The sequence below is a fragment of the Cucurbita pepo genome, chromosome 3 (genome assembly GCF_057944985.1).
Source record: "Cucurbita pepo subsp. pepo isolate OVF chromosome 3, ASM5794498v1, whole genome shotgun sequence".
Taxonomy (NCBI): domain Eukaryota; kingdom Viridiplantae; phylum Streptophyta; class Magnoliopsida; order Cucurbitales; family Cucurbitaceae; genus Cucurbita; species Cucurbita pepo.
The window spans coordinates 10,617,763-10,631,031 of NC_141800.1; the positions used below are offsets into that span (position 1 = coordinate 10,617,763).

Below are 13,269 nucleotides of genomic sequence, written 5' to 3' on the forward strand. Positions count from 1 at the left end.
AAATGGGAGGAAGTGGAGAACATGGATAAAATGAGCACCACACAACTCTTAAGCTAGTTTGAACTCCTAGTAGCTTGAATAAAGTTGGTCTCCTCTAATAAAACAGGAATTTCTCTTATGATCATTAAATTCTTATAGACCCCAAGCTCAATATCATAAATACAATTATGCTTTATCTTGAACACACCAAATATGAAACTAAAGTGGGTTCAATTTAACTCCATTTTATTGCCATCTTGAATGATGTGTACGGTATATTCTTGATTTACCTTAAAGTTCTGGTGGGATGATAGTTTATATTAGTTAAGCTTTTTGCAAAATCACAGTTAGAAGACAACAACGATGAACCTAGGTCTATTAGTCATTTCAAAGCCAATTTCTTTCTCCATCTTATCAGTAATAACAATTCAACTAAATCCGTTTTATGCAAAAAAAACAAGTTTACGACTCATAATACCAACTACCTAAATTATGACCTAAACATTTGAAAACATAATTTGTAGTTGATAATTACACAAAAATTTCCCTCCATGAACTAGTGTCCAATTAGTCAATCCTAAAGATTGTAACTAGCATAGAGTAATTGAAGCTCCACATGAAGTAATTTAAAGTTACCATTACTTAACTAAAGTTTATCTCATCTTTAAAGAAGCATGGTTTGCACTTAAGTTTATGAAATGCTTATAGATTCCAACTCTTAGTACTATTAATGCCAGTATGTTTCATATGAGTTTGTCATAAATGAAACTAAGGTGCATTCAATACAACTTTATTTCCTTGTCATACGAGGCAAAATAGAAGAATTAAATTAAACAAACTGATGAACTAAACCGAATCAATCCAACTCAAATTGATTAGTTTGTTTCCTTTGTTGGGTTGTTGGTTTATTTGATAACCCTTGTATATTATAACAATTCAATATATAATGTCTTACTTACAAGTAAAATATTAGGCCATCAACTTTTCATTTTATAGCCGTCCAACCACATAGAGAAAAATATATTTGAGTAGAAGCTAAAAATATTGGGTATTCAAGAAAAGACATTTGGTTTAGTGGTACGACCCTCACTTACGGTGCAATCTCAAATGCCCCTATATCTAAATCTTTTCTTATCGAAGGACTTCATATTTATATAAACTTGTTGTTCCTATTATTTACTTTTCAAACATACCTCTTAACTTCTCTACATTAATTGTTGGGCAACAAAGTCGACATAAAGGAATTAGAAAAGAGGTATCAAAAGTTAAACATGTTCGTAAGGGCTTGGCCATTAAGTAGCAACCTAAAGTCTTTCTTTACATCCCAAGGCTTTATACTTACCATCTTATGTAATTAAGAAAAAAAAAAAAACAAAAATTAAGGCCATAAAAACTATAATGATAATGCTCTTAATATCATTTCATTTTTCCCACTTTTGGTAAGTATGCCTATCCAAATCTGAAGCATGTCTTGTAGAGAGCTCTTTGTTCTTATTACGTTATTAAGACACATTCTACATCCAAGGCTTCAATTCAAGCGCATCGAGGACTTCATGTGTTTCATGTAATACGACAAAATACGACCTTAATACCTAGGCACAAGGATTCATACATACGTTTTAAGTGGCATAACAAGGGCATTTGGTCTAGTGGTATGATTCTTGCTTTGGGTTTTAGAGGTCTCAAGTTCGATTCTCGAAATGCCCCTTCAAATAATGATATCAATGCATTCTATGTTGAAGTGATTCATAAATTATACCTAATTTTCTCCCATTTTGGACCTATTATTGATGACGAGACGTTTAGGATTTTGTGACATGAGAATCGTGGGGATGTAGCTTAGATGGTAGAGTGCTCGCTTTGCATGTGAGAGGTACGGGGATCGATACCTTGCATCTCCAAAATAATACTATCTATCATTAAATATGTAATTTCTTTTCAATTTTTCCTTAGTCATGACATGTTGAGTAGCAATATTTCTTCATGACGGGAAATTTACGGTTTTGTGGTGCAAGTATTGTGGGAATGTAGCATGCGAGAGGTATGGGGATCGAGATACCCTGCATCTCCAAAAGAAACTATTTGTTTTTTATTATTAACATTTTATTTCTGTTTAATCTTTCCTTATTTATGACATAACGAGCGGAGAAATTTTTTTCATTTTCACAATTATTGATGACGGGTTATTTAGGGTTTTCTAATGTAAGAATCGTGGGGATGTAGCTCAGATGGTAGAGCTTCCCATGTGGGAAGTACGGGATCGGTACCTTTCTTCTTCAAATGAATCGATTATTAAATATATTATTTCTTTTCAAAATTTTCATATTTACTACATGATGAGCACAGATAGTTTTTCATTTTCACTATTATTGAGGACGAGACGTTTAGGGTTTTGTAACCTAAGAATTGTGGGGACGTAGCTCCTTATTTATGACATAACGAGCGGAGAAATTTTTTTCATTTTCACAATTATTGATGACGGGTTATTTAGAGTTTTCTAATGTAAGAATCGTGGGGATGTAGCTCAGATGGTAGAGCTTCCCATGTGGGAAGTACGGGATCGGTACCTTTCTTCTTCAAATGAATCGATTATTAAATATATTATTTCTTTTCAAAATTTTCATATTTACTACATGATGAGCACAGATAGTTTTTCATTTTCACTATTATTGAGGACGAGACGTTTAGGGTTTTGTAACCTAAGAATTGTGAGGACGTAGCTCAGATGGTAAAGCACTTACTTTGTATGCGAGAGGTATAGGGATTGATACCTTACATCTCCAAAACAAAACTATCTATTATTAAATATATTTTTTACTTTCAATTTTCCCTTATTCATGACATGTTGAGTAGCAATATTTCTTCATTTTCACTATTATTGAGATTAAATCCAGGTCACTAACTTCTTTTGTGGGGGAGACTATAAATATCCTCATGTTCTCAAATTATTATGTAAAAATTAGATTTCATAGGAATGAAATTGATCTCTAAGTTTAGAAGTTCCCCTTAAAAATCCGAGCATTATCTCTACCATTTCTAAGTTTCAAGAATTTATTATGTAAAAATGAGATTTTAGAGGAATAAAATTGATCTCTCAAGTTTAGAAGTTCCCCTTAAAAATTCGAGCATTATCTTTACCATTTCTAAGTTTAAAGCAATTGTTGGGGGTAGAATTGCATATGGTCTATCAAGTTCAATTGTGTAGGTGAGGGAAATTCTCAACCTTCTACTTATTTTTGGGATTTATTCTCTTCCTATTCATTGTAATTTATCCTAATAAGTTTGTTTTTTTAGGGAATGTATTAAACACATGGGTTTATTAATTACTGTGAACTTTTATTTAAAATGAAGTAAATACAAATGGAGTAAGTATATATACCAATAAAAGAAGAATTATGTTTACTAGCACATTGTTTTTTTTTTTTTTTTTTTTTTAATATGAGATAGAAGTAAACATACTAGTAAAAAGAAACTACATACACTTAAAAGAAGTTAATCCCATTTTACAATATAAATATTGTTAAAGGATAGCAAAGAAGTAGTTTTGACATATCAATGTAGGTTTTGAAAACTAAAATTAAAAAATTAAAAAATTAAAAAAAATTAAAAAAAATAAATATAAAATAAAAGTCGTTTTCAAAAACTTAGTTTGTGGTGAAATTTTGCTTAAAATTTAAATGTACTGTTTCAATATCTATCCCATATGCATCTATCCCAAAGGAATGCATATGCTTTAGTGGCAATGCAGCTTCAACCAAAATAATTTGAGCTTGGTCATTCATAATCTTAAAGGTACAAGGTAGGAATTATAGGATATGAACTTTATTTATGTCAATATTTTTTACTTTCAATTTTCCCTTATTCATGACATGTTGAGTAGCGATATTTCTTCATTTTCACTATTATTGATGACGAAAAATTTAGGGTTTTGTGTTTTAAGAATTGTGGGTATTTAGCCAGATGGTAGAGCGCTTGCGTAGCATGCGAAAGGTACGGGGATCTATACCCTGCATCTTCAAAAGAAACTATTTGTTATTCATATTTTATTTCTATTCAATCTTTCCTTATTTATGACATAAGAGCCGAGATATTTTTTCATTTACACAATTATTGATGACGGGACATCTAAGATTTTCTAATGTAAGACTTGTGCAGATGTAGATCAAATGGTAGAGCGCTCACTTCTCGTGTGGATAGTACGGGGATCAATACCTTGCATCTCCAAATGAATGGATTATTAAATATATTATTTCTTTTCAAAATTTTCATATTTACGACATAACGAGCAGGGATAGTTTTTCATTTTCACTATTATTGATGACGAGATGTTTAGGGTTTTGTGATGTAAGAATCGTGGGGATATGGCTTAGATGGTAGAGCGCTTGCTTTGCATGCGAGAGGTATGGGGATTGATACCTTGCATCTCCAAAATAAAACTATTTATTATTAAATATGTTATTTCTTTTCAATTTTTCCTTATTCATGACATGTTAAGTAGCGATATTTCTTCATTTTCACTATTATAGATGATGGAAAATTTAGGGTTTTGTGATGCAAGAATTGTGGGGATGTAGCTCAGATGGTAGAGCGCTCGCTTAGCATGCGAGAGGTATGGGGATCGATACCCCGCATCTCCAAAAGAAATTCTATTCAATCTTTCCTTATTTATGACGGGACGAGATATTTTTTTATTTTTACTATTATTGATGACCGGACGTTTAGGGTTCCATGATGTAAGAATGATGGAAATGTAGATTAGATTTTAGATGCTTTCTTAGCATGTGAGAGGTATGGGGATCCATACTCGCATCTCTAAAAGAAACTATTTGTTATAGTAGCAATATTTTTTCATTTTCACTATTATTGTTGACAAGACATTTAGGGTTTTGTGACGTAAGAATCTTGGGGATGTAGCTTAGATGGTAGAGCGCTCCCTTTGCATGCAAGAGGTACGGGGATTGATACCCCGCATCTCTAAAATAAAACTATCTATTATTAAATATGTTATTTCTTTTCAATTTTTCCTTAGTCATGACACGTTGAGTAGCGATATTTCTTCATTTTCACTATTATTGATGACGAAAAATTTAAGATTTTGTGGTGCAAGTAATGTGGGTATGTAACTCAGATGGTAGCGTGCTCGCTTAGCATGTGAGAGGTTTGGGGATTGATACCCCACATCTCCAAAAGAAACTATTTTTTATTAATAATTTATTTCTATTTAATTTTTCCTTATTTATGACATCATTCCTTATTTATGACATGATTAATAGATATATTTTTTCATTTTTACTTTTATTGATGACGAAAAATTTAATGTTTTGTGAAGTAAAAATCATGGGGATGTAGCTTAGATGGTAGAGCGCTTTGCATGCGAGAGTATGGGGACTGGTACCCTGCATCTCTAAAGGATAACTATCAATTATTAAATATATTATTTCTTTTCAATTTATTTTTATTATGACATAATGTGTAGAGATAGTTTTTCATTTTCACTATTATTGATGACTAAATATTTAGGGTTTTGTGATATTAAAATTGTGGGGATGTAGCTCAAATGGTAGAGTGCTCGCTTAATATGCTGTTATTAATATTTTATTTCTATTCAATTTTTCCATATTCATGACATGATGGGTAGCGATATTTTCACTATTATTGATGACAGAAAATTTAGAGTTTTGTGATATACGAATTGTGGGGATGTAGCTTAGATAGTAAAGCGTTTGCTTAGCATGCGAGAGGTACGGGGATCGATACTTTGCATTTGCATCTCTAGAAGAAACTATTTGTTTTCGTTTTCACTATTATTGATGAATTTAAAGTTTTCTGATGTAAGAATGGTGGGGATGTAGCTCAGAAGTTTATTTCTATTCAATCTTTTCTTATTTTGACATATTGAGCATAGATATTTTTTTATTTTCACTATTATATGTAATGGTAGGTTTAAGATTTTATGACATAAGAATTGTGGGGATGTAGCTTAGATGGTAGAGCACTCGCTTCGCATGTGAGAAGTACGGGCATCGAGACCCTGCATCTCTAAAGGAATTCTACTACCAAATATCCTATTTCATTTTCACTATTGTTGATGATGGGACGTTGGGGATCGCTGTCATGCATCTCCAAAGGAAAAATATCAATTATTAACTTATTTATGACATAATGAGCAAATGTAGTTTTTCATTTTCACTATTATTGATGATGGGACATTTAGGATTTTGTGGTGTAAGAATTGTGGGGATGTAGGTGAGATGGTTTAATGCACTCTTTGCATGCGAGAGGTATGAGGATCGATACCCCACATCTCCAAAAGAAATTATTTGTTATTAATATTTTATTTCTATTAAATCTCTACTTATTTATGACCTAGTGAGGAGAGATAGTTTTTCATTATTTTATTTCTATTAAATCTTTCCTTATTTATGAGAGCAAAGATAGTTTTTCATTTTTACTTTTATTGATGACGTAGGGTTTTGTAATGTAAGGAATCCATACCCCACCTCTCAAAAAGAAACTAATTGTTATTAATATTTTAATTCAATCTTTCCTTATTTTGTAATGTAAGGAATCCATACCCCACCTCTCAAAAAGAAACTAATTGTTATTAATATTTTAATTCAATCTTTCCTTATTTATGACATAATGAGCAGAGATATTTTTTCATTTTCACAATTATTGATGACGGGACGTTTTGGGTTTTCTGATGTAAGAATTGTGGGGATGTAGCTTAGATGGTAGAGCTTTCCACGTGGAAAGTACGGGATCGGTACCTTGCTTCTCCAAATGAATTGATTACTAAATATATTATTTCTTTTCAATTTTTTCTTATTTACAACATAATGATTACGGATAATTGTGGGGATGTAGCTCAGATGGTAGAGCCTTATTGATCATGGAAAATTTAGGGTTTTGTGATGCTAGAATTGTGGGGATTTAACTCAAATGATAGAGTACTCTTTGCATGTGAGAGGTATGGGGATCGATACCCCCCATCCCCAAAGGAAGACTATATTATTAAATGCATTATTTCTTTTCAATATTTTCTTATTTATGACATAATGAAACTATACGTTATTAATATTTTATTTCTATTCAATTTTTCCTTATTTTTGACATAATAAGTAGAAATATTATTTCATTTTCATTATTATTGATGTCGGGAAGTTTGGGGTTTTGTTATGTAAGAATTGTGGGGATGTAGCTAAGATGGTAGAGTGCTCTTTTTGCATGCGATTGGTATGGGGATCGATACCACGAATACCCCGCTCTATATCCCTAAATGCTCTATAATATTGTGGTGCCTTAATGAGATATTTTAAATGGATTGTATGCGCGTTTAAATGTAGTTTGCTACACACAAAAAGATATAGATGTTAAATTTTTAAGTCACTCTTGAAAAGTATGGTGTGGGATAAATTGGATTATTGCCTATTATTTCTAAGAATATATTAAGTCTTGGGACTATAAATTTTTAAGTCAAAACTATGGTGTGGGATAAATTGGATTACTGCCTATGATTTCTAAGAATATATTAAGTCTTGGGACTAATGTTTGCCATTTGTAGCGATGGCATATAATAGAGCAATTCATAGTACCATTCTCGTTTAGAGCAATTCATAGTACCACTCATTGTTCTCCTTCTGAAGATGTTTATGGATTTAATCTGCCTATTATTTGTAAGAATATTAAGTCTTGGGACGAATGTTTGCCATTTGTAGAGATGACATATAATAGAGCAATTCTAGTACCGTTCTCCTTTAGAGTAATTCATAGTACCACTCATTGTTCTCCTTTTGAAGATGTTTATGAATTTAATCCACCTACGCCTCTTTCTTTGCTTCCTATTTATTCTAATATTTTTGTGAGTAAAGCAACCACAAGTAAGGAAGATCTGATGAGTACATTGCATAAACAGGTGAAAGGAGACAATTGAGAATCAAAAAGTTACTTTAAGAATTAAATATTTTTGTGAGTAAAGCCACCACAAGTAAGGTCTGATCAAAATATTGCATAAAGAGGTGAACGAGACAATTGAGAAACAAAATTTCAAAGTTGCTTAAAGAATTAACAAAGGACGGAAGGAAATCATTTTTCAACCCGATAACTTGGTTTGGATACATTTTCGCAAGGAGCGATTTCCATCCCAAAGGAAGACAAAGTTAGATCCAAGAGGGGATAACCCTTATCAAGTCCTTGAAATAATAAATACAATGCATATAAAATGATCTTCCTGGAGAATTTTCAGCACATTATACTTTCTATTTTCAATGTTGCTGACTTGAGTCCTTTTGATGTAGGTGATGATTTTTCTGATTCGAGGACGAATTCTTATGAAGAGGGGGAAGATGATAAGGATCACGGTTATCCAAATGTTCCAACTGGACCAGCCAAGAAGATTCAACAAGCATTCATTTTTCATCTATGAAATTGGATAGGCTTTGTTCAACTCAAATTTCATGTGTTACATGCTTATTCAATTGAGGAAGAACCATTTGGAGTTTCAGAAGTGAATATTTACACAGTTGAAGTAGAAGATGAAGTTGCAAGCATCATTAGATGAGTTGTTAGAAAACTTTATTTATTTTTAATTCATAGAGTATGCAATGGTCAAATTGACCTCGTCCTCTTTGGTGGAGATTAAGGGGATTGAGATTAAATCCAGGCCACTAACTTCTTTTTCTTTTGTGGGGAGACTATAAATATCCTCAAATTATTATGTAAAAATCAGATTTGAGAGGATTGAAATTGGTCTCTCAAGTTGAGAAATTCCCCTTAAAAATTCTAGCATTATCTCTACTATTTCTAAGTTTCAAGCAATTGTTGGGGTAGAATTGCACATGAGTCTATCAAGTTTGATTGTGTGGTTGAGTGAAATTCTCAACCTTCTACTTATTTTTGGGATTATTTCACTTCCTATTCATTGTAATTTATCCTAATACAAACAAGTTTGTTTTTTTTAGAGAATGTATTAAGCACGTGAGTTTATTAATTATTGTGAACTTTTGTTTAAAATGAATAAATGGAGTAAGTATAGATAACAATAAAAGAGGAATTATATTTACTAGCACATTTGTTTTTTAACATGAGATAGAAGTAAACGTAGTAGTAAAAAGAAGTTAATCCCATTTTACAATATAAATATTGTTAAAGGGTAGCAAAGAAGTAATTTTGACATATCAATGTAGGTTTTGAAAACTAAAGTTAAAGGATAAAAAAATTATAAAAAAATCAAATAAAAGTCATTTTAAAAAACTTAGTTGTGGTGAAATTTTACTTAAAATTCAAATGTATTGTTTCAATATCTATCCCCAAGGAATGCATATGCTTTAATGGCAATGCAGCTTCAATTAAAATAATTTGAGCCGAGTTTTTCATTATCTAAAAGGTAAGATAGGAATTATAGGATATGAACTTTATTTATGTCAATATTTCTTAATAATATTAATTAAAGTACATCCAATTGATTTGAAGAACAAATTCTATTATGTGATGGACAATGTGAAATTCACGTGACAATAATAGTAGGTTCTAAAACCCAAAAAAAACATGTGGATAAATTTCAAATCTTGAGGCACACAAAACACATGGACTAACAACTAAAAATGATTGATTCACTATAAGGGCATTTGGTCTAGTTGTATGATTCTTGTTTTGGGTGCAAGAGGTCTTGAGTTCGATTCACGAAATGCTCCACCACAATTATATCAAATTAAATAGTTTGTTGTTTCTTTGTTGGGTTGTTGGTTTATTTGATAACCCTTGAATATTAGAATAATTCAATATTAACATGCCTTACAAGTGAAAATTAGTATTAGGGCGAGATAATTGGTATGAGGCGAATATATCAAATTATATGTACCATAAAGATTTTAGAAACCCCTTTTGGGGGTTAAGCCGGATACTATGACCGCGGAAGAGTGGAAACTCAAGGATCGTCACGCCTTAGGGTTGATCTGGTTGATGCTGTCCAGAAACACAACGTTCAACATCATCAAAGAGAAGATGACATTAGGCCTATGAAAGGTGTTGTCAAATATGTACGAAAATCCGTTGGCTATGAACAAGGTGTCGTCAATTATATACATATGTCTGAATGTAGATTTGTTGCCGATCATATAAATTAGTTCAACGTGATTGTCAGTCAATTGAGCTCAATGGAAATTAGGTTCAACAATGAAATTAAAGTAGTAATTTTGATGTCATCTTTACCTGAGTCGTGGTATGTTAATCTGGTTGATGCTGTCCAGAAACACAATGTTCAACATCATCAAAGAGAAGACGACATTAGGCCTATGAAAGGTGTTGTCAAATATGTACGAAAATCCGTTGGCTATGAACAAGGTGTCGTCAATTATATACAAATGTCTGAATGTAGATTTGTTGCAGATCATATAAATTAGTTCAACGTGATTGTCAGTCATTTGAGCTCAATGGAAATTACGTTCAAAAATGAAATTAAAGTAGTAATTTTGATGTCATCTTTACCTGAGTCGTGGTATACTGTTGTTGCTGCAATCAACAGTTCACGAGGATCTGATAAACTGAAGTTTGATGAAATTCGAGATGTCTGGGAAAATTGGAGATTCATCTGGCAATACTCTAAGTGTTGATCAAAGGAAAAGAAGTAAATAAAAGAGCCCAAACAAACATGGGCGATCAAAATAAAGAAATCGAGAAAAATCTCTAAACAAACCAAATGTAAAGTGTTGAAATTGTGGAGAAAAAATCACACTTTTGAACAGATTATACAAAATTGAAGAAAAGCAAAATCACAATATATTATTTCTTTTCAATTTTTTCTTATTTACGACATAATGAGCAGAGATAATTGTGGGGATGTAGCTCAGAGGGTAGAGCAATCGTTTTGCATGTGAGAGGTGCGAGGATCGTTACCATGCATCTCTAAAGAATACTATCAATTGTTAAATATATTATTTATTTTCAATTTTTTTTTTATTTATGACATAATGAGGAGAGATAGTCTTTCATTTTCGCTATTTAGTTTTTCATTTTCACTATTATTGATGACGGGACCTATGGGTTTTGTGATGTAAGAATTGTGGGGATGTAGCTAAGATGGTTGAGTTCTCTCTTTGCATGCGAGTGGTACGGGGATCGATTGCCCGCATCTCCATTAGTCTTCTTTTACCCGCATATCAATCAATAGAATTGATTGTATTTGTTGGGTTTAGTATGATTACTTGAACTATATGTAAAGACATCAGAGTGGATCAAGATTACTTGAACTATATGTAGAGACATCAGAGTGGATCAAGATTACTTGAACATAACTTGAAGTATATGTAGAGACATCAGAGTGGATCAAGATTACTTGAACTATATGTAGAGATACAAAATGATCTATAGTACAGGGATAAGGTTGAGTACATTATGGATGCGGCCCACTTTTGTATATGATATAAACAATGTGATCATTAAACTGTACATGTGAGTGGGGGCGTCCTATGCAATGAGTATTGCATAAGATTGGACCATGAAGAAAACGACTCTCACTTTATAATGTCGTTTATTGTTGAGACTGATTTTTTCATTCAATGGCCTAGGTAACTCGATCTTAATTCTGAGCTAACTATGAACTCTTGTTTATTCAAAATTATCCTTAGATTTGCATGGGTGTGAGTGACCCGAGTTCGTCGACTCAATAAGCCTCCCATTTCAAGGGTAAGACTGGGTGAATAGCTAGGGACATAGAGTGTAAGATGGAATTTACTCCTACCCGCTTTTAGGGATAGTAGAGAGGTTGTTCCCTCAAGTACTGACTCCAAGTCTTGAACAAGGGGCCCCACCCTCTCATTGGCCCGAGAGGGATTTGGTTTGGTGGTTGGACCACAAACCAATTGTTCATTATATGATCAGTGGGACTCTCAAGGAACAAGCAGTAACTTTAGGGGTAAAACGGTAAATTGACCCAGCTCTAGTTACGAACAACCTATGAAGGATCGACTTACCAATCATGGTTATATTAAATGGACAGAAATATATCTATAGTGAGGGGAGTGAAACTACTAGGCTATAGTGGAGTGTCTTAGTAGTTAACGAATGTTGGTTAACAAGGTTAATGAGTTTAGCCGGTTAATCTTGGATCGTTGGAGCCCATGATCTGTAGGTTCATTAGGTCCCCCTGCTAGCTCATATCGGACTAAACCTTAGAACAGTGTGACGAGTGAGTTCGAAGTGTTCGAATTCAAATTAGGGAATATACGCTAAATATATACGATATATTTAATTGCATTTTGTTTTAATTATGAATTAAACAAAAAGAGAGAATTGGAGATATTTAAATAAGATTTAAATATTTTAATTATGAATAGGGATTCATAATCAATATTTGCCGGAATTCATTGGGATTGTCATTTTATTTAATGTTAAATTTTAATTAAATTGTTTAATTAATCCTTTCATATTATTTTGATTTGAAATTAATTATTTAAAGAAAGTCAAAATGTTGACTTCACCGAATGGAAACATCCATGTTTGAGTTATATGAATATTTGTGTCAATATATGGTTTAACCAAACTTGCATGTTTGCCCCCACAAATTTGAGTGGAATTTTGAGAGTCAAAATTTTGTTTAACCAAACATGCATGTTTGCCAAATAAACCCAAAAAATTTGAGTGGAATTTTGAGTGTCAAAATTTGGTTAATTCAAACTTGCATGCTTGCCACATATAATCCCACAAATTTGAGTGTCAAAATTTGGTAATCTCAAATTTGCATGAACATGCAAACATCATGCAAATATGACTATATAAATAGAGTGATTAACGTACATGGAAAGTTTGCTCGAAAAACTTTGAGAAAATCGCTCAAAACTCTCTCTTTACATATACTAAATTCCTATCAAGTTTAGTCACTCATCGGATTTCACAATCCCGTTCTAAGGCAGGAGAATAGTAGGGAAGACACTAGTGGTGGTTCGAAACCAGTTCGTGAGGAAAAAGAAATTTAAACTACAAAAGGTTAGTATTCAAACTCAAAAGAAATTTAAACTACAAAAGGTTAGTATTCAAACTCATTGAGTTTTAATGCTTTTGAACATGCTAGCTAATTTACTATAATTGATGGACTTAGAATGCCTAAGATCCAAATTTCTTATGCACTTGTTATAGTAACACCATCAATTGGTATCAGAGCAAGTTTTAAGCACTTTATTTACATTAATTTGAGCATGGTGGGTACCATTTCATGAATGAAATTTTGTGGTTGCTAAAGTGGATGTTTATGGTTTTGGCATTTTTTTATGCTTCCATTGTATTCAATTATTGTAA

The 13,269-nt window shown here is 32.3% G+C and overlaps 1 non-coding gene across 1 annotated transcript; it reads left to right on the forward strand.

Annotated features, from left to right (window-relative positions):
- The first annotated feature begins 4,543 nt into the window (after window positions 1–4,543).
- On the forward strand, window positions 4,544–4,616 carry TRNAA-AGC (transfer RNA alanine (anticodon AGC)). The gene has a single exon. It is a non-coding gene; the product is annotated as a tRNA-Ala (tRNA).
- Window positions 4,617–13,269: the final 8,653 nt, after the last annotated feature.